This window comes from Acinonyx jubatus, chromosome B2 (assembly GCF_027475565.1).
Source record: "Acinonyx jubatus isolate Ajub_Pintada_27869175 chromosome B2, VMU_Ajub_asm_v1.0, whole genome shotgun sequence".
NCBI classification, from domain to species: domain Eukaryota; kingdom Metazoa; phylum Chordata; class Mammalia; order Carnivora; family Felidae; genus Acinonyx; species Acinonyx jubatus.
The window spans coordinates 75,571,039-75,593,942 of NC_069385.1; positions in this window are offsets into that span (position 1 = coordinate 75,571,039).

The following is a 22,904-nucleotide window of genomic DNA, read 5'->3' on the forward strand; positions in this document are numbered from 1 at the left end:
ACAGAGCACATACTGCAGAGCCAAAATAAAGTTGGCTTCAGGGATTATGCTCATGAAAGCAGCAAACAGCATTTGTGTGGGTGCTGTTTGTTCTAATTTTATTTATTTTATTTTATTTTTTAAAGCTTATTTATTTATTTTGAGATAGAGTGTGCGAGCAGGGGTGGGGCAGAGAGAGAGGGACACAGAAGACAGAGAGCATCCCAAGCAGGCTCTGTACTGTCTGCACTGTCATGACCTGAGCTGAAGCCAAGAGTCAGACACTTAACCGACTGAGCCCCCTGGGCACCCCTGTTCTAATCTTAAAAAGAAGAAAGAACACAGTGTACTCAAAGTGTTGGTAATTGCTGTGCCATCTTAGGGTCCCTTGCACGGGCAGACTTTGCAAGTACAGCTTAGTTCCCCTAAGTACAGGCCAGGCTTCCCACCATCCCAGTGTTTTTTACTAGGTGTCCAGAATCTGATGCCTCTTGGGTTCACAGGCACCCTAAGGGGAAAAAGGCTGATCAACCAGGGGACAATCAGAAAGAAGCCCAGATGGCTCTGTTAGGTGAGCATCCGACTCTTGATTTCAGCTCAGGTCATGATCTGGCAGTCGTGACATGGAGCCCCACATTGGGCTCTGCGCTGAGAGTGGAGTCTGCTTAAGATTCTCTCTCTCTCTCTCTCTCTCTCTCTCTCTCTCTCTCTCTCTCTCCCTCTACTCCTCCCCCACTCATGTGCTCTCCCTCTCTCTCTCTCTCTTGAAAATAATAAAAAAGAACCCCAGAAAATCATATTTATTTCCAGTATGTCCCTCCCCCTACAAACTCACTGGGCTTGTGCCCCCAAAGTGATGCTTTCTTGGGGACTAAAAGTACAGTCAATTGGTGTGTTAGTGATGACAGCCAAGGCTATTCTGCATTAACAGACATACCCCAGATTTCAGGAGTTTACACAATAAATGTTTCTCACTTACGCAAAGTCCAATGCAGGTACTCCTGATCACACAGCCTTCTAGGACGGGTGTTCTCCAAATTCTTTCTATCCTGCAGATTCATTGTCTTTATACTTATAATCTCCAGGGTGCAGTAAAAGGGAAGGCAGGGTCAATCACAGTGATTCCTTATATTCCAGGTCTATAAGTGGCACTCACTACTTCCCTCCACATCCCATTGGCCAGAACCAGGAATATGGTCCCACCTAGATGCTGAGGACTGGAGAATGTAGACTTCTTGTGTGTCCAGGAGGAAAATTAAACGATTTGGCGAGCCTCAGGAGGGTCTCTGTCTCATCTTTCAGGAGGTTCTTGCTCAGTGATTGCTGGACCATCACAGAAGAGGATAGAAGCAGACTTAAATCCCTCCTAAGGCCTGCTCTCTAAGCACTGGGCTTTTCCTTTCTTGGGTCATTTCCTCCAGATTAATTCCCAGGCTTCTGGGGTCCCATATAGTATGCCCATCTCATGCTCCTTTTTTCAATCTTCTTATCCCTGCAGCCTCTTTATCCCTCTCCATGCACCATGTTCTCTTATAACAGACTTCAATGACTCAATAAATCTAGAGCCTAAACCAAAAGAAGCCAAAATAGCCAAATCCCTTTCTCTAGGGTTATGGAAGTCTTGGTTTTTGAACTCTCCCAGAGTGTAAGAAAGAATTACATTCTCTTCCTCTCCTTCAGCAAAGAAATGGTTGAGAAAGCACTAAACAGTAAAAATTTCAGAGTGTTATTGAGTATTTACATTCTACTATGAGCATTTCATGTCCCCTTTTCTCCCCCCTTGTGCCCTTCCCAGTTCAGATCCTCACCTTCTCCCACCAGAATCTTTGCCTCTACCCCACAAATATTATCTTTTGACATAAAAATATGACCACGTCATTCTACAGTGTAGAAATCCATGATGGCCCTTGATAGTCCCATAGGTACACTTCTACACAACTGTGTGATACCTATGGTAGGCAAAATAATGTCCTGCCTCCACGACTCCATCCTCATCTCCTGAATCTGTGAATATGTTTTGGTAAAATGGACTTTGTGGATGTGATTAAGAATCTCAACATGGGAGATAATCCTGAGTTATTTGGATGGGCTCAAGGTAATTTATAAGAGGGAGGCAGAAGATAGTAGTAGGAGATGTGGTGAGGGAACTCAAAGGTTGGAGTGATGTGAAGAGGGGCCATGAGCCAAGGAATGCAGGTGGCCTCTGGCAACTGGAAGAGGCCATGCATGGATTCTCCTCTGGAGCTTCCAAAAGGACCCAGCCCCAAACACTTTGATTTTAGCCCCATTAGACTTATTTTGGACTTCTGGACGTCAGAATTGTAAGAAAATAAACATGTGCTGTTTTGAGTCACTAAGTGGTCATATATCACAGCAACGATAGGAAACTGATACAACTCCCAAGGCTCTTTCCATCCTGGTCCCAGGCTACTTTCCCAACTTCATTTCAGCCCCTCTGTCTTCTATCTCTTCCAAACACAGTGGAGGAACCACTGCTTTTCAGATATTTTGAAACCCTGCTTCTACTATCCCCCTACCCCTGCTCTTATCCACCTGATAAGGCATTAAACTCCTGCTCATGCTCCAAGGCTCAGCCCAAATTGCCTTTGCTCAAAACAGTCCTGCCCCATTCTTCCTTCTCTCACTATGTTTTCACCACTTTGAACACACCTAGTCAGTTATTGAGGATTTTCTCCTTTGTCATATCATGAATTCCTCTCCAGGAAAGATCATTCAAGTATTTCTAGTTATTTTTATTTATTTATTTATTTATTTATTTTTAAATGCTTATTTACAGAGAAAGAGTGAGAGGGGAAGAGGCAGAGAGAGGGAGAGAGACCATGTAAGCTCCACCCATAACAGAGCCTTATGTGGGCTTGACCCCATGACCATGAGATCATGACCTGAGCCGAAATCAAGAGTCAGCACATAACTGACTGAGCCACACTGATGTCTTGCCCCAGTATTTCTAGTTTTTAAACTAGTGCAGAAACTATGATAGGTGCTAATGTTTATTGAGGGGAATTTAATTTTACATACTCGTCCATGTGAAACACTTTAGGTGTGAAAAAGCAGCCCATATCAATATGATGAGGAACTTTCCACATGAACTGGACTTCACGTTCTAAATGTTAGGCAATCTTCTCACCCATACTATGCTCCATTTTTAAATTGCCATAGGAGCAGAAGTAATAATAATCCATTGCATAAAATCATTTATTGGATCAGGGTTAAACTTTATAAATCTACTTTTAGGTAATAGATAATATTTATATATTGTTTCTACTCCATCAACTACATCGCTTATGAACTGGAAAATATATAAGAACTTCAGGATAATGTAATGGTCATAGCAAAGTTTCATGTAATGAAATTAGCCAATTTCTATAAACAAAAATTTTAAGCAATTAAAAATCTCAGATTTTAACAAATCTAGTTGAAAGGTGTGGTGGGTGTTTTTGTTTTGTTTTGTTTTGTTTTGTTTTGTTTTGTTGAGAGAGAGAACTTGAGCGTGAGTAGGGGAGGGGCAGAGAGGGAGAGAGAGAGAAAGAGAGAGAGAGAATCCTAAGCATTCTTCATGCCCAGCACAGAGCTTTATAGGGCTTGATCTCACAACTGTGAGATCATAACTTGAGCCAAAATCAAGAGTCAGACAGCTTAATTGACTAGGCCACCCAGGTGCCCCAAAAGATAGGTTTTGTATAGACATTATGAACAGATATATGCTCATAACATCAAATATCAGGTTACATTATACAGACACAGCTGTTAAGGAACTGATTGTGGGCAAAAATTTCCAAACCTCTGACTTAAGAAATCAGAACTCTAAGCATTTCTGAAAATAAACTCAGAAGAAATTTTGGGGCTTCCCTAGCGTTATCTCATCCACGGAAGGCACACTTGCTGACATGCTCCTATAGAAATCTGACCCTTTCGGAATTTACAAGAAACATTGCACAACGATGAATCCATCTACAGTCTCACAATCCTGAGAACTGAGGTTGGCAGTATTTTTTCTGATAATTTTATTTGCATTTTACAGATGAGGAAATTGGCACCAGTTAAATTGAGTAACCTAACTGCGGGTCCCACAGCTGGTAACGGTGCTGGTAATTGAGCCCAGGCAATCAAGTCCAATGTCTGTGGTCTCGACTCTGAGGCTGTGCTGCCTCCAAGACAGGGCATCTATCACCTGCTGCTGCTCCAAACAGGGTCGCCATTTTCTAGGTGACCTCCTCAGCAGGATGGCTTCTAAAAACCTCAGTGATCACAATGAGTGGGTAGGGGTTGAACTGGGCTAACCAGAACATAGCAGGTATGAAAACTCCTGTCTCTATTGTTGGCAGAGGCTGTTCCAGGCTGTGGAGGTCTGACTAAAAGTTCCAGAGGCTCCAGGACCCTCAGGAATGTCTCTCTGCCTCTAATGCTGACTTTATAATTAGAAGTTTCTGTCCCCAGATAAATGAGTGGTGTGCAGTAATGCTCTTTCTGTGAGAAATAATAGATTCTAAACTTTTCTCCCCATGGTAAGTTTGCGCCATAATATTAGATTTAATTATTTGAATTTAATTTGTTAGTAGATTGAAGTTTAATTTTAAACATAGAATGAATTGTAGTAATAAGGATCTAACTTATTGAAATTCCTAATAACAACAGTTTCCTCATAAAATGAAACGGGACAGTGTCAGAAAGTGTTACCGCTGAGAAATGCCCCACCTTGATCAGGTTCTTGTCCTAAACCACATTTCTGGTTCCCTCTTCACTGTGAGTCTTGACGGTGGAACCAAGGCCTTTTGAATCCACAGCTGGGTGTGGACGCTCTGTTCCCTCCCCCACCCCTGACCAGGGAAGAGCTGGACATAATGCTGGCACAAAGGTCTGTGTAATCAATCTGCTTTCCACTCTGTCTTTCCTGAAGATTTTGCTTTGTGTCATGGTCTGCTTATGGGAAAACCTAAATAAAGATTAAGGCCAAGTGAAATTTCACTATGGTTTCACATCCATGTCCTTTTTGAGGGCTGGGTTGACACTGAAAGATCACACTATGTTTCTAGGTTTAGACCAACTGTCTCTAGTTTAGAAATCCTTCTGCAGAGGCTGAGGGCTTACCCCAAATCCTGGGTCCTGGGGTGGCCATGCTCAGCCGTTGGATGCTAGTTGACGACTGCCAGGTCCTGGCTGTGGAGTCAGATATAGCTTCAGGGATGCACAGGGAGTCTGTTTGGAAAGACCAGCACACTTAGCTCCAACAGCACTTGCTCCATGAACCTTTTCCTAGTCTTCTCATTCCCTAAGTAGGAATCTCCTCCTTTGTGCTTCCCCCACCCTGGATACACTTCTGGCCCAACACCAATCATATGTTATTATAATCATTTGTGCACATTCAATGTCTTTATAATAGACAGCAAGCTCTTCAGAGGAAAAGATCATGTTTTCTCCATCATTGTGTCCCTGCTACCCAAGAAGATTCCAAACTCCAATATTGTGGAGGCACTTAACAAATGTTTAGTTGTTGAATGAATGGATTTTTCTATGATCCTCTTCCAGGATCTCCAGGAGTAATATATAGTGAATGATGGGTCTACATAACAGCATCCACTCATCATGCTCACCTGAGACAGGTCAGGCAGGTGACTGTGCCAATTCTTCCAGCAGTGCAATTGGGACATTCCAAGGCATGGGGCGCCTGGGTGGCCCAGTCAGTTAAAGAATCTGATTCTTGGTTTTGGCTTGGGTCATGATCTCATGATTTGTGAGTTCAAGCCCTGCATCAGGCTCTGGGCTAACAGTGAGGAACCTGCTTGGGATTCTCTCTCTCTCTCTCTCTCTGCCCCTTTCTCTCTCTCTCACCCTCACTCTCGCTCTCACTCTCCCTCAAAAATAAATAAATAAACTTAAAAAAAAAAAAAGAACACTCCAAGGCAGGAAGTGAAATAGGACTGAGCCTTATAGCTTCTTCTTCACATGGCCTCTTGAACTATTTCCTAGAGGTAGACACTGAGCTGCGTATAGCTGCACAGGCCTGTGGTCATATATACTAGTTCCTATACTAGAAACAGCCAGCGTGGTCTCTGGGTATGGCCAGTGCCAACCTACTCAACAGCTACAAGCATTTAGCCACCAGTCCGGCAGAGGACAGGCTGCAGGATGGTGGCTCAACCCTCTTTTCCCATGGCTAGAGTCATGAAGAGCTCTGCTCCTCTTTTCTGGTTTCGGATTGTGGGTGGGGGAAGGCTGTCAGCCATCATCTGCGGCTTTTCCAGGGATCCTGTCCTGTCATTTCTGAGCAAGGAGAACGGTGTCTATTAGATAGAGCACTTTATTTTGCCCTTTTTAGTGAGAACTGTGTTCTTAGCTGTAAGACAGAAGCCTCTCCCCTGAGAAAGAGACATAATGGAAAATTAAATCCATACTTTACATTCAATTAGGGGAAGATACTTAGAAAAGGCCCGAGCCTCTTACTCACAAGGAGCATAAAAATACATGTACAGGGTGTGCATAAATAAATAAATGGTGGAATGAGCTGTGTTACTTCAGAGCAAAGGTTTTTTTTTTCTTTAATGTTTACTTATTTATTTACTTAGAGAGAGAGAGGGAGAATGCAAGCAGGGGAGGGGCAGAGAGAGAGAATCCTAAGCAGGCTCCACACTGTCAGCACAGAGCCTGAGGCGGGGCTCATACTCAAGAAATGTGAGATCATGACCTGAGTCAAAATCAAGAGAATTGGACACTCAACCGAGTCACCCAGGTGCTCCCAGAACAAGGTTTTGTAAATGAGTGAGGAATATCTGTCACTACTGAAAAGTAAACATGCCAAATATCTGTCAGTACCAAAAAGTAAACATGTCATGCTTTCAAGTGAAAGAGAAATGATATAATTCACGTTTTAAAAAATCCTATAGATGTATATGTATAGCCGTATATTTTGTAAAAACAAATGTCTATAAGAAATATCTAAACAAAATGTGTCTGTTGGGTAGAAGGTAATTTTCATGTTTTTATTGTTCAGAATTCTATTTTTGTTTAAATTTTTATAACAGGTGACTTTTTATTTAAAAACAAAAAAAATGAATAAAAACTTAATAGAAAAAAGATAAATGGTCAAAGGAAATGAACAATTTTTCAATGAAAACATGCAAATTGCCATTTACCAAAAATTTTAAATGTATATTTTAACTAATTTTATTTTTTTTCATGTTTATTTATTTTTGAGAGAGAGACAGACAGAGTGTGTGTGGGCAAGGAGCAGAGAGAGGGAGACACAGAACGTGAAGCAGGCTCCAGGCTCCAAGCCATCATCATAAAGCCTGACGTGGGGCTCAAATCCATGAACCGCTAGATGATGACCTGAGCCGAAGTCAGATGCTTAAACAAGTGAGCCACCCATGCGCCCCCATATTCTAACTAATTTTAAAGAAAAGAAAACTAAAGCAACAACAAAGTACCATTTCTGGCATGTCAAACTGGAAGCTAATTTTTTAACCCTAATAGATAGTCTGAATGAGAATATGGTGAGAGAGGTAGGCACATTTTTTCCCACCGGTGCTGGGAATTTATACAATTTACATTGACACACTCATTCAGAACAATGAAGGCACAATATATTTGAACCTTAGAAAAGCCTTACTTTTCTATTTTACTCACCAATTCCAATTCTAGAAACTATCGAAAGGAAATAACTTATGTATCAAAAATTTACATAGAAAAATACTTATGAATCATTCATAAGAACAGAAATTAAAAGCAATCTATTCAATAATACAGAAATTGTTAATGGATAATACGCAGCCATTTAAAATATTATGCTCAAAGACATGTTAAAATCTCATTTTATAATTCAGTAAAATTGGGAACAAAAAGCATCTAAGGTATGAATTCAGCTTTGTGGATAATCAAGTACCTAAATATGTGTACCATTCATACATAGACAAGAAACTAGAAAAATAGACCAGAACATTAAAATTTGTAATAGCTGGGGTTGTAATTATAGGTGATCTTATTTCTTTGTAATTTTCTACACTTTCCATTTTTTCAGCAATATTCTGATTTTCCACCTATCAGGAAAAACAGGGAAGTTAAACTAAAATAATATGGAAAGTAAAAGGGAAAAAAACTTACTACAGTTCTTTTTGATTAGCATCAAACAGAAAAACTATCGGCTGTGTTTATATGGTGTACTACTCTTAGTGAAGTGTGTTTTAGGACAGAGAAGATTTTCAAAAAGCCAGCAGTGTCTATTTGTGATTTTCCATAAGCTTTTAACATACAGTATCTTGGTTCTTGGTTTTTTGTTTTTGAATTTGGAATTGCATAGTTCAAATACACCTATAACTATTGTTAAATAGTTACATAAATACTTTTACAACATCTGGGGAATTCAAATAGATTCAGCTGGGCTGTACTTCCTAAACACAGCCGTCATATATATAAAGATCTTGTTACAAAAAGTCTGTGCTTTCCATGCTTCAAATCCAACTCTGATTAAGCTCTGCACCGAAACAGGATTTCAGGCATCCGTATCTTGGATCCAGATGACAAAAGAGCTCACTTTATCTCACCAACTCTCCAGGAAACAAATGCTCCAGATATCAGGCCTGGCACCAGCAAATGCTCCCTGCTTGTTTTCACTAATGCTGTCTCTTTACGTAAATGTTAGTTTTGCTGGGAGTTTTTATTTTTGTCATTTAATATGAGGACAGAAGATTCTGGGAGGAGGGGAGAATACTTTTTAAAATCACTTGCCTTAAAAAGTACTTCTTAAAAACACAAGTCTGTATACTTTATATGGTGATTTATAAAGTCACCATCCTTGATAAGAAAATTCCTGCCAATTTCCTCATCTTTCCTTGACAGGCTCAGATCATAGGAGAGAAGGTATCCAAGTGAATCTCACTATTTTCGGTCCACAATTGCTCTATCCACATTGAAATACATTTAAGAAAAACATCACAACCAAATTCATTTGGAGAAGAGGCAGTCCAGTCCAGATTTGGTAAACATTTATATTTTGCACTTCTTTTAAACTAAACAGAAAGCGCTGGTGTTGGCTGGAGATCTGCCTCTGAGTGCTAATGAAAACACCCCACACGGTCCAGGTGGTATGTGACAGGCAAGTGTTACTCACACAATTACCTGGGAAAATGCAGTGCTCCCACATAGCATGAGCCACAAGCTTTGTCTGTTAATAGGGCTTGTCAATATACTTAAAAGTTATCGACATTAAACCTCTGGTGTCTCTAACTAGTCCCAGTGTGTATTTGACTCTCTTTGCCATGCCATACAACCCTTTAATATCATCTCATAGAGAATAAAAGATTCTTCAGTATTTGAGGTCAGAGTAGACTGGAACTTAAAATTCCCTTTCATTTGGCTCAATCTCCACCTGACTTTAGGCATTTTTCACCATGCAGGGCTCTTCCTAGAAACTACTATATCTAGGGCACATTGTAGGAACTCTCGTTACTATATGTGCATTATTTGTCTTAATTTCCAAATGATGTAATCAATGGCAGAATAATCTAAAGAGGAGGCAGGGTAGTTAACCAAGACAATATACAAAGTCTTACCAGATGTCAATGCCAGGTGCCAACGGCATGCCCATGACAAGCCTGTTGCACATCCACATATGCACAGGCATTCGAGTCGAGTTGGTCAGTCCATGGGTTAAAAGAGTACTGGCTCCAGGGCATCTACTTTTTTTATTCACTTGTCCTATTCCATAGCTCTTTGAACATCCTGAGTGATCAGAAGCTCTTTGAAATACAGTCTGGGTTCTGTTCCGGTTGGGTTATGTAAGTCTAACATCTTCATCTTTTATATCCCAGCCTCAGTGTTCTAGTTAATCAAATAAAATGGCTTTTCATGAAAGAAATTAGATCTCAGTGCAATTATGACAGGCTATTTCTTTTTTTTAATAATGAGAAACAAAATGGAAATAAAAATTGCCAATGGCCTCCAGAGGCTCCCCAAAGCCTCCTTTGTGGAAGTTGAATGCCTCAGGCAAGACACTTAACGACTGGCTCAGCAACCCAGCTGTGTGTGGCTCATCCTTTACAACTGACCTGCCATGTGGGTGAGTTCCTTCCAACATGGCTTGATGGGAAACTGTGCTGTCCTTGGAAGTGTTTCTGAACGCAGGAGGTTCAGATGCTCTTCAGTAGCCCAAGTCCATCATTTTCCAGGCTCAAATCCCTTAGATCCAGAGTATGAAAATCTGAACCCCATTCTGCGATGACTTTGGACAATATATTTGATCTTAATTACAAAGTAAAATTACAATTTACTCATCTGTGAAATACCTATCGGGTCTATGCTAAGAGTTAAATGAGGTAAGATATTTAAAATGCTATCACAAAGACATGAATGGCAGCAAGCACGTGAAAAGACACTCAACATCATTAGTCTTTAGGCAGATACCAATCAAAACCTCAGTGAGACATTACCTCACACTACCTAGGAAGGTTAGAATCAAGAAAAAATTGAAAATAAAAACTACTGGTGAGGAGTAGAGAAATTAGAACCCGCGTACTTTCTGGTGGCGATATAAAATGGCAACTGTGAAAAACAATGTAGCGGTTCCTCAATAAGTCAAATATAGTTAAATCAGATGACCCAGTAATTCCACTCCTGAGTATATAACCCGAAGAATTGAAAACAGGTGCCCAAACAAAAACTTGAGCATGAATATTTAGAGAAGCACTATTCCCAATAGCCAAAACATAGAAATAATCCAAATGTCAGTCAACTGATGAATGGACAAAGAAAATGTGGTGTATCCATAAAATGGAATATTCATAAGCTATAAAAATGAAGGAAGTACAGATACATGCTGCAACATGGAACCTTGAAAATATTATGCTTAGTAATATTAAATATTATACTAAGTGAAAGAAAAGAAGTTAGATCCAAAAAGACAACATATTTTATGATTCAACTTATATGAAATATCCACAATAGGCAAATCTATAGAAATAAAAAGCAGATCAGTAGTTGCAGGGACCCATGGGAGGGAAGAATGGAAAGTGTAATGGACATAGGGTTCCTTTTTGGGGTGATGAAAATGGTCTGGAACTAGAGACTAGTGACGGTTCACAACACTGTGAATACACTAAATTCCACTAATGATAAATTTTATGTTACATGTGGTACTTTGCCATAATAAAACTTTTCATAATAAAATTTCAATAAAACATGAGTTATCATTACTAAATAATTTTTGAATTTTTACGTATTCTCAGAACAATGTTACCTGACAATTATTATCTAACAATATTTGCTTGGGTTTTATTCTATTAGTAGAATTATTGTTTAATTGATATAATTCTTATCTCTTCAACTAAATTGTATGCTGCATCAGATCAGGACAGGACCTCATTACCTCCCACCAAGCTATTCCTGTATACAGACAGAACTTCCTGTGAGAATTGATTTCACAGGTGCTGAACATCTTATCTGCCCCAAGGGTTTTACCCCATAAGCCCACTTTGAACTATGAAATTCCACATGAGAAGGACTCCTTTGTGGAAGGCCCTGTGTCCCTACCATTGAAATACTGGTTTATTATCTGGAAGAGTTAATACAATGTACCAACAGATCAGATAGTTTAACAGCTTAGCATGAATTAAGTCAGTCATCAAAAAAGGCATTTGAAGGAAAGGGACTTGGCACAGGAGATTTGGTAGGGGGGTGACTGAGCTGACAGTTTTGCCTGTTAACGTGAGTTTCAGCGATTGGCTCTAAACCACTAGGGCAGTGGGAGAAAACAATACCCTGGAGGAGGATAGCTCAAAGGGAGGTGAAAAATTTGAAAAGCAAATTTCACCTAGGTGAGATTTTACTACCATCTTATGCTGTACCAAAGGTATTACGCCTATCCCTTTACAGCAGGCACTCAGTATGACAATCAAGATACTTTTCTTTCGAATGAAAAAGCCTTCATTCTTTTGAATGGATGAGGTCTGGAATAGGTTTTAAAAGTCCTCCTTCCTATAGCCCTCTCTTTTTTCACCAGTTATAACTGAAATAATAATAGTAATAATAATAATAAACATTTATTGGGCTTAAAATGGATTAAACAATGTATACGATTTTTTTTTAAACGTTTATTTATTTTTGAGACAGAGAGAGACAGAGCATGAACGGGGGAGGGTCAGAGAGAGGGAGACACAGATTCTGAAACAGGCTCCAGGCTCTGAGCTGTCAGCACTGAGCCCGACGCGGGGCTCGAACTCACAAACCGCGAGATCATGACCTGAGCTGAAGTCGGCCGCTTAACCGACTGAGCCACCCAGGCGCCCCTGTATACGATTATTTTATTCAATCTGCCCTTACTCCCATAAGACAGTTACTATTATTACTCCAATTCACAAAAAAAAGGAAACCGAAACTTCGAAAGGGTAAGCGACTTGCCCAAGTCATAGCCTAGTGGGGCCAGCTTTCAATCCATCCAGAACCTCCACTCTAACTACCACGCTGACTGTTCTAATGCCCTCTGTCACTCTTCGTGGAAACATCAGCATGGGCTTATGGAGTCTAAGAAAATGAACCCTAAGCCAACAGTAGCAAAGAGCAATCATGAACACTGTATAGGGCCATTTTAATCATTTTTCTCTCTGCCACTCCCAGTCGCCACACACCTCCCACCTGAGACTTTGATCTTTAATTGTTACTGTCAAAGCAAGATCATCATATCCCCTATGAGGGCATATCAAGTGCTCATTCCAGTTTGGGTTGACTTTTGTGTGTGTGTGCAAAACAAAAAACAAAAAGGCATATTGAAATAATGGAAAAAAGTTACAACTCTAATTGGTTGTTACGTGATATTTGTTGCAAGTACTATGTTTAGCTTGTGTGGAATATCTATAGCCCATCTTATTTCTTTTACTGTGTTTCAACATATATACAGAATGACCATTCATGGGTTATAGTAACACGTCCACTATGTCGCCTATATTTATTTAATAATTTCTTAAGATAGCTTTACGATCACCAGCTTCAGATAATCCAAAATCCTGAGTTGAACATTTCCTAGGTTCCCCACAAACTATTGTATAAATCTGGCCAGTTCCCTCTTACACCTATGCAGATTTGTTTATCACATTTATGTACTTTCAAAGCAGTTGAAAGGAAGACTTTGAATCCAAAGCATCTGGGTAGAGAGTGTCATGTGACCAAATAATCTGGTAACACTTGGAATTTTTTACCTTCACTGCAATCTTTAGGCAACGTGTAGAAATTAATCTGCATATGCATAATCTGGGCATACATATGTAGACTGAATCTATATAGCAATCTCTTTTTCTTTTTCTACATAACATTCTCTCCACTGGCTTAAAATCAGCACAGCCATTATTTTCTTGATCTTTAGAATTTTCCTTTCATAGCTGAGGAATTTGCTAGGCTATAGTTTTTCATCCAATTGATCATAAAACATTTATCTCTTCAAAGCTGTGATGCTCTCCAGAGGCACTGAGCAAGAAATGTATCAGGGTTTAAATCCAAGAGTGATGTGACCAGGAGCATCTGTCCCACTCTTACTTGAGCAGAGGGACGGAGCCACTGGGTCCACATTACAAATCTAACCATGCACATGTGGTAACGTGTTATTCCAAACACCTGACAGTCCTCTGCTCCCTCACCCACCTCTCACTACACACACAAACCCACATGCTGGCAAATGGCAAAATTAGTACAGCCAGATGGGTGGTGACCTGAGAATTGCTGAGACCATCTGATGCAATCAGAGATTTTACTTGCTGGAGATGTTAATTATTTTGTGCTCAGATAAATACTATAATGTGTAGAAAAGGGACTATTATTTGGAGCTGACTCCTGTTTTAGAGCATGGGCTGTCAGGAGGATGCTCTGGTTGGTCGCTTTAGGATCTAACTCTCAACAAGTCTTCCTGAAAAGATAATTAAAGGACTCCCAGCTCAGCTAAGCACATAATGTTTACATCAGGCAGATAGCAACAAAAAAGGTTCTCAAAATTTGTAGTTTGGCTTCTGAGTTTCTACAGGAATCCATAGAAAGTATGTTAAATTTATGTGTCTACTAACTCCCACTGTGCCTGTTGAGCCTTTCTTACTTTCCAAATAGGTAGCCACTTTGGACTCTGAAAAGGATCAAAGCAAAGTAGAAGGTAAGGGCTTAGGAAATGCTCTGAATGGCAGTTAAGGATTCAACAATCAAACAATTCCCTTGCTACATGCTGCTATGTTTTCAAGACTATACCGTGCATTCTGGGTAATAAAGATGTTATCTCTCCCTTCAAGGAGACTACAGTACAGAATAAGAATACAAAAGAGGGGTGGGCACTAAGATAGCTACTCAAGAGGCATTTCTTTCTTTTTCCCAACAGAATTCCAGTTTTGTTTGGATAGCAATGTGCCCTGTCCCTAGTGATGAATGATCTAAGACATCCCCTTTCTCCTTTCCCAGATTACGTTTTTCCTAGCTTGTCTAGCTAGGAATGACACAGTTGCCATTGCTACTTTCTTCTACCTTGGGGCATTCATGTGAAGATGTAATACCCGGAGCAGCCATCTTGTGATGGTGAGGTAAAAAGGACATAGATACAAATCCAGCAGTCTGACAATGATGAAACCAAAGGGTTTTTTGAGTTGTTGATGAAACTTTGGAAGCACACATTAATGTCGTCTTCTGTGACACATAACTGAAGGCTTTCTAAATGGATATGACATATATTCGTAAACTATCAGTTAAACAATAGCCAGTTCTAAAATCTATGATGTTGAGTACTAGAGCAAGGACAATTAAGAAAGAAAAGTTTACTTTTTCCTTTTTTTTTTTTAAATATTTATTTAAAAACTTTTTTTAACATTTATTTAGTTTTGAGAGATAGAGAGAGACGGAGCACAAGCAGGGACAGGGCAGAGAGAGAAGGAGACCCAGAATCCAAAGAAGGCTCCAGGCTCTGAGCTGTCAACACAGAGCCTGACACGGGGCACGAACCCATGGACCATGAGATCATGTTCTGGGCCAAAGTCGGACACTTAACTGACTGAGCCACCCAGGCGCCCCTTAAATTTTTCAGAGAGAAAGGGAGTGTGAGCAGGGGAGGGGCAGAGAGGAGAAGGGGAAAGAGGATCCAAAGTGGGTTCTGCACTGACAGAAGCTAGCACAGCAGCTAGCTTGATGTGGGGCTTGAACTCACAAACCGCGAGATCATGACCTGACAGATGCTCAGCCTACTGAGCCACCCAGGTGCCCTGATGGAAATATTTATCAAACACTTCCTATTGTGCCAGGTATTCTGCTTGATGTTATTAGACATACACTTAGGAAAAGCACAACAGAAACTATCTCTGCTGTAATAGAAGAGGTAGAACTTAAGATAGGCCTTGAAGGTGGCTAGAATTGAGACAGGTGGAAGGTGAGAAAGGACATCCTTCTAGGGAGGAAGAGCAACATAAACAGAGGTGAAGGGACATGAAAGGTCATGACTTCCGCAAGAGATAGTAAGTCATGCTGAAGGAAGGAGAGGTGAAGCACTGGTTGCAAAGAGATGCCCAGGTGAGTGGGAGGGGCTTGATTATTGGAGGTCATGATAGTCAGAGGAGTTTGGGCTTGGTCATCTGGTAATTTGGGAATAACTGAAGGCCAGAGGAAGTACCATGAAGAAATGATTACAAAAATGAATGCAGGTTGGAATGGAGGTGATAGAGTCTGGGGATAGATGGACAAGTAAAAAAACTGTTATAGAAGTAATAATATTAATATAACATATCGTAGTAATAGCCAATGATTTAACATTTATTACATGCCAAACTCTAAGTGCTCACATTTAATCCTCAAATGACTCTATGATATAGGTTTGAATATTTTTGCAGCTGAGGCTCTGAGGCTCTGATAGCTTCCTAACTTGCCACAGGTAACACAATTAAGACAAAGCAGTAATAAAGTAATTAAGTAGTAATATGGGTATGAGGGCTGATTAGGGTGGTGTATCCGGGAAAAGAAAAAAAAACATGTCTAGTAGACTCTTTAATATCAGCAGCTCACTTCTTGTCCTTGAATTCATCAACGGAAGTTCATAAAAGTTCCTTTTCCCTACATCTAGTTGCTTCTGGAACTCTTTCTGGATTCTGTCTCTCAAACCTGCTTTCTCCATCTTGCAAGTTCTACACTACAACACCTTCCCCACACTTCTCATTGTTATTCTCAATGCTCTCCCATAGACTTGCTGCCTTGACCTCTCATTGATTCATGGAACATGAACCCCAAGTGGCCTGTGCTTTGATGGGTCAGTCATGGCCAACCCCCTTTCCACTCCCAGGCCCAGACTGCCTTAACCCTTAGAAACCTGAGCCTCCAGCTTGGCCTGCAGGAAGAGTGAATATAAGACACATTGATAGGGGCGCCTGGGAGGTTCAGTCAGTTAAGTGTCTGACTACGGCTCAGGTCATGATCTTCCAGTTCCTGAGTTCAAGCCCCGCATCGGGCTCTGTGCTGACAGCTCAGAGCCTGGAGTCTGCTTCGGATTCTGTGTTTCCCTCTCTCTCTGCCCCTTACCTGCCCTGTGTTCTCTCTCTCTCTCAAAAATAAATAAACATTAAAAAAAAATTTTTTACAGGGGAAGATTGGTATTTTGAAGGATTGGTTTCTTGATGAATTGCTTTCAGAGGATGAATGAAAAGACACTATGATAAACACCACTATCTCTAGTCTCAAGAGTAGAATAGTGTTGCCACCCACAGAAGGTGAGATGTGGAAAAGGTCAATGATAAGATCAATTTGGGTACAATAGGATTGACCTGTAGCCTAATAGTGTCAGAAGTTATTAGAGGTTATTGAGCCAAATCTTCTGATGTTGGGTTTATGTGTAACATTCAGGCAGAAAAAACTAGTAGCTAGGATGAAGTAGCCTACTGTAAGTCTGCAGCTCAAGAGGCTGGTTTGGGAATCAAAAACATAATTATGGGAGTGAAAAGTGAACAGAGAGACTGAGTAGAACAAGCAGATGTCAAAGACAGAGTCATGGATTCAGGGGACAAAGCCCCAGATAGGAGGCATATGAAAAGGAGGAAGCAAGGAACCAGAAATGGAGGCTGAGAAGGAAGGAATAGAAGAATACGCATAGAGTCGACATCAGTGCCAAAGAACTCTATGAGGAGAGAAGGTTTCAAGGAATTTTTAGCTGAGTCAAAAGTTCTTAGAGAAATCACACCCGACTTGAAAAAAATCTTTTTTTTAAAAGGATCTCCAAACCTGTAGGGTCAGAGCCTACTTTAAAATTCAATATATTTTCACAGGGCGCCTGGGTGGCTTAATCTGTTAAGTGTCCAACCTCAGCTCAGGTCATGATCTCACGTTTTGTGGGTTTGAGCCTCCCATCGGGTTCTGTGCTGACAGCTCAGTGTCTGGAGCCTGCTTCGGATTCTGAGTCTCCCTCTGTCTGCCCCTCCCCAGCTCACACTCTTTATCTCTCTCTCTTTAAAACAGTAACAAAAATTTTTTGTAATTTAATATATTTTCAGATTATGCCAACTGATTTTATCTGTTCACCTACTGAAGGGCACCTTGGTTGCTTCCAAGTTTTGGCAGTTATGAATAAAGCCACTGTAAATATCCACGTGCAGGTTTTTGTGTGGACATAACGTTTTCAACGCCTTTGGGCAAGGACCAAGGCGCACTACTGCTGGGTCACATGGTAAGAGGATGTTTAGTGTTGCAAGAAGCTGCCAAACTGTCTTCCAAAGTGTTTGTACCGTTCTGCAATTCCGCACCAGCAGTGAATGAGGGTCCCGTTGCTCCCCATCTCACCAGCATTTGGTGTTGTTAGTGTTCTGGATTTGTGACCACTCTCATAGATGTATAGTGACATCTCACGGTTGCTTTAATTTGCATTTCCCTGCCAACATTTGATGTAGGGTATCTTTTCATATGCTTCTTTGCCTTCTCTGTACCATTTTTGGTGTGGTGTCTGTTAAAGTCCTTGGCCTTCTTTTTTTTTTTTTTTTTTTTTTACTCTGGTTGTTTGTGTTCTTACTGTTGAGTTTAAGAGTTCTTTGTATATTTTACTTAACAACTATTTTTCAGATGTGTCTCTTACAAGTATTTTCTCCATTTCCATTGATTTCAAAATCTCTAATTTTGTCTCATCTCTGCCGCTCCCATAGTTTTTCTCTGAGGCTAAAACATGAGCTTTTTCTCCTAGAATTATGTTTTGCAATATGGTAGTCACCTGCCACTTGTGGATATTTTAATTTAAATTAACCAAATGAAACCAAATTTAAAATTCAGTTTCTCCATTGCACAAGCTACATTTTCTAGTGCCACGCATAAGTAGTGGCTACTGTAATGTGCAAAGCAGATATAGAACATTTCCACTATTACAGATAGTTCTGTTGGATGGTTCTGTTCTACAGACTCAGGGAATTCTATTTTTATAGGATTACAACATGCTACATTTTCTACCTGGAGACCAGAATGTCTGTACATAATGCCAGAATAACCTCATGCTTTTGTTCTTTTTCTTCTGTCATTAATTAAAATTTCTGCTTAAGTGGATCATTGTTAGAAATAGTTAAGGTGATTTGCCACTATTCCCAGATATTTCTGGCAATTGCGAGTGTCTATAAAGTTGATATTATCTTTCATAATTTTTATTCTCATTTAAGGATCGGAGGTCCCTATGTACTCTATGAGTCTCAAGTTCCAGTTTAAGATGTAAATGAAGAACGTGAGTGTTCACTAGGAAATCAAGATTTGATGCCCATTCTTTGGTCTGACTTGAATGTTGAAGCATTTTATAGGAATAGCACGCTTGAGAATAAATGAACTACAATTTCTATCATAAGTACATACCTAAAAGCCAGTGTCTATTAGACTACAGATTAAGAGACATGTGATATAGATCAAATTAGCAAGAGCATTAAATGAATAACTGAAATAGCATCAACTGAAAAACCAAGCAAAGTAAATAAATAAACCCTAAACTGGCAGGATTTTCTTGGCAATCCTAAATCCAATCAATTTCTGCTGAGTACCAGTATTCCTGATGCAATTAAAACGCAGTAGAATGCATACGTTGGGTTCTAAGTAATATATATATATGTGTGTGTGTGTGTGTGTGTGTGTGTGTGTGTGTATTTTTACAGAAATACATGATATTCTGCCAAAGATGACTTAATGTAATGTTTGGATTATGAAAGCTTTTAATATGCAATTTTGATAACTTGTATTTTGCTTTTCCATTATAATCATAGTCTATATGTTTATATACTGTAAACCTTCATGATGTTTCTCTCCAAAGATATAAAAGAGAAATGTATAAGAAGCCTAGTGATAATTTATAAGATTTGCTTTCCCAGTCCTATGTCCCTTTCCCTCTCTCTCTCTCTCTCTCTCACACACACACATACACACACCCTGGAGTTATAGCTGAGAAGAAAACCTTCCAACAAATCCACTTACAATGTAACAGCATCTTTTCATACTTCCCATTGCATAGACCAGAGAAATCTGTCAATATTTCTGCTCTCTTTAGAACTTGATGAGGATTACCAAGTGGTGACTGTGGGAAGACATTTTCCATCCTTTTTTTAAATCTCCCTATCTTTCAAGATGCTCAAAAAAAGAATGCTATGCTTACTTTTCTGTTTAAAAATCACCCAGTGTTTCCTGTGAGTCATCAGCCAGAGGAGTAATATGATTCCATCGTATGGCTGAGTAAACAGAGAGATCTGATTTCAGGCTAGGAACAAATTTCAACGTGCAAATATAAATCACATAGTTGATCCTCTTTTTCCTCTTTTAAGCAATCCTGCCAGGCATCCAACAAGAGGGTGAAAATCACACTTTACTTGAGCACGTGATTTTCCACTTTTTATCACCTTTTCTTGTTAAAACATGACATTTCTTCCTTGAATGTTTTTTCTCCCAACTTAGGAAATCTTTTTAATTAATTTTTCAAAGTTAAATAATTTTGATTATTAGTGTTTGGATAATGAATGAGGATGTTTCAGGGCAAAATGTCAGAGTACATTCTAAAGAAAATAATATGGGAAGAGCTGGGGCAAACTATAAGACACACAAATCCATTTTTCTATTTATGTGGGCATACAGCTGAAAAACAGATGAATACAAATTATACAAGGCAGGTAGGAATGTTCTTTGCATCCTCCAATGCCATGAGTTTAACTCACCACTTTATTTCTTTTGTCCTAAAAAAGAAGATGCAAGTCATAACCTATAGCCACCACGAAGTGAGAACACTAAGAAGAAAAACATCTATTTGGTCATTTGGCCATTTGGCCAATTTGGGAACCTTTATGTGAAAGAAAAAAAAAGAATGAGACAAATTAGAGGGTGGGTGAGAATGGAAATATATACCCCTTAGAGGAGAATGGGTGAGCTGGCACAGATTTCTTACTTGGAATCCTGCCATCTCCTCGACCATGTGGAATCAGTTCCAACTTTAGCTGAACCATTAACTAAGTTTATGACCAAGGATAAGCTGCTTGATCTCCCTTTGGACTACAAAACTCCTTGCCTCATAAACTAGGGATTTGGAGGCCCACAGGATGTTAGGGTTTCATGAACAGACAAACTAAGAAGGGTGACCATAAAGCCCAACAATAACTATCATTTTACTCATGGTACTGGGAGGGAGAGAGCCCTGCTAGCAGATATCTGGATCCCCTAGATCCATGAAATACACTCAGTAGATTCGGCTCCTTGTCCTTGTCTCCTTTCCCACTAATTCATACTCTGTGATTCCATGCACGGCATTATGTGTTTGATCATCAGAGCAGCTTGAAACAGGGAGCCTGGATCTTCTCACTGGGCATTTGCTTCTGTGGAGCCCTCACACAAACCAACACGATGGAGTCTGTTGGTAGGATAATTTGCTCTTCTATTTTGTTATTTCCAAGAGTAAATCCTATTTGGATATACAGATTTATAGACAAACCAATGTCCCTTAGAGTGAAGGGCAGAATGGAGGAGAGGTGCCGTAGGTGCTGGTGAGGCACACTGGCTGGGCTTCCAGTTGCCAACACCTGCACCAAGAACTTGCTATGTGAGACCCCTCTGCCTCCAATATGGTAGGCCTGACAAAGGCTGGAAATGTTGCCCCTCCCCAGAGCAGGCCTCATTCAATGACTGATGGGAGCTGGTGTGTAACTATCCCAGCTCCCGTATCCTTCTGGAGTACATGGTCTACACTGGCATTCAGGATTTTCCCAGTGGGATTAGGTTTCACTCATACATGGTGATGGCTGCCTCCTCATGCACTCACCCTATATTGGCTGTCTTCCTTCCCTGTCTCACTTTCCCACTCTCCTCTGGTTGTGACTTTCTTCTCCCAAACAAACTGTTTGCACTTAAATTCTTATCTGTGGGAGGCCAAACTAAGATTGGAGATCATTGGAAATTTGGCTTATATTAGTTTTATTTAAAATAATTTTTCAAAAGGAGAGGGAGTGTCTGGGTAGCTCGGTTGGTTAAGTGTCCAGCTCTTGATTTGGGCTCAGGTCACGATCTCACCAGGTCATGAGATCATGCCCCAAGTTGGGCTCTGTGCTGACATCATGGAGACTGCTTGGGATTCTCTCTCCCTCTCTCTTTGCCCCTCCCCTGCTTGAGCACATGCTCTTTCTCTCGCTCTCTCTCAAAATAAATAAAGAAAAATTTTAAAATAAATAAATAAAAGGAAACCTTAGGGCCTGGGTGGCTCAGTTGGTTGAATGCTTCACTCTTGATTTCAGCTCAGGTCATGATCCCGGGGTCCTGGGATCGAGCCCTGTGTTAGGCTCCATGCTGAGCAAGGAGCTGCTTAAGCTTCATTCTCTCTCTCCCTCTGCCCCTCTCCTGTTCACTCTCTCTCTAAAACTAAAAAAATATAATAATTTAGAACATTTAAAAGAAAATCTTTTAAAGATACCTTGTGCCAGATATTCCTAAGCACTTTACAGGCACGAAGCTTATAAATCCTTTCAAAACTTTCTGAATTAAGGTACTAAATAAAATGTTTATATTTGAATTTTTACAACAGTAGAATATAAATGTTTCAAATGTTTTCTTTCCTCTTTTTTTTTTAATTAAAGTCTAGTTGACACAAATGTTACATTAGTTTCAGGTGTGCATCATAGTGATAGCATATGATTTAACAACTCTATACATTATGCTGTGCTCACCACAAGTGTAGCTACTGTCTTTCCTTTTTATTCTAAATGAGTTAAATTAAAAAATGGATAAATCCATAACTGTATTAGGGTTTTTAACTAGGTTGTAAAAGTATATACAATCTGAGATCACTTGAGAGACAAAAGCAGGGTACAATAGTACTGGCTTGCCCATGGTTTCGATTTCCACAGTTCCAGTTACCCAGGTCAGTCGCCATCCGGAAACAATTGATCCTCCCTACTTATCCTCCGAGGGCCAATAGTCACCTAACGCTACATCACAATGCATGCATCACTCACCTCACTTTATCTCATCACGTAGCATTTTATCATTTCATATCCTCCAAGAGGGGTAAGTACGGCATAAGAAGATATTCTGAGAGAGAGAGGAAGAGAGAGACCACATTCACATGACTTGTAGGACAGTATATTGTTATTATCGTTCTATTTTATTACTAGTTATTATTGTTAATCTCTTACTGTGCCTACTTTATGAATGGAAAGAGGTATGTATGTATAGGAAGAAAAACATAGTATATATATAGAATTCAGTACTACCCACAGTTTCAGGCACCCAGTTGGGGGGTCTTAGAACATAACCACCATAAATGGGGGACTACCGTATACTTCAGGTGTCGTTATTTTACATTGACTCTCAGTTATACTTTATTTATGCTTCAGTTTCTCTTATTAAAACCGAAGTAACTGTAATGGTTGCTACCCACTTTTACTTAATTTTAAGTTTTATTCATATTTTAATAGTACAATCACAACTAA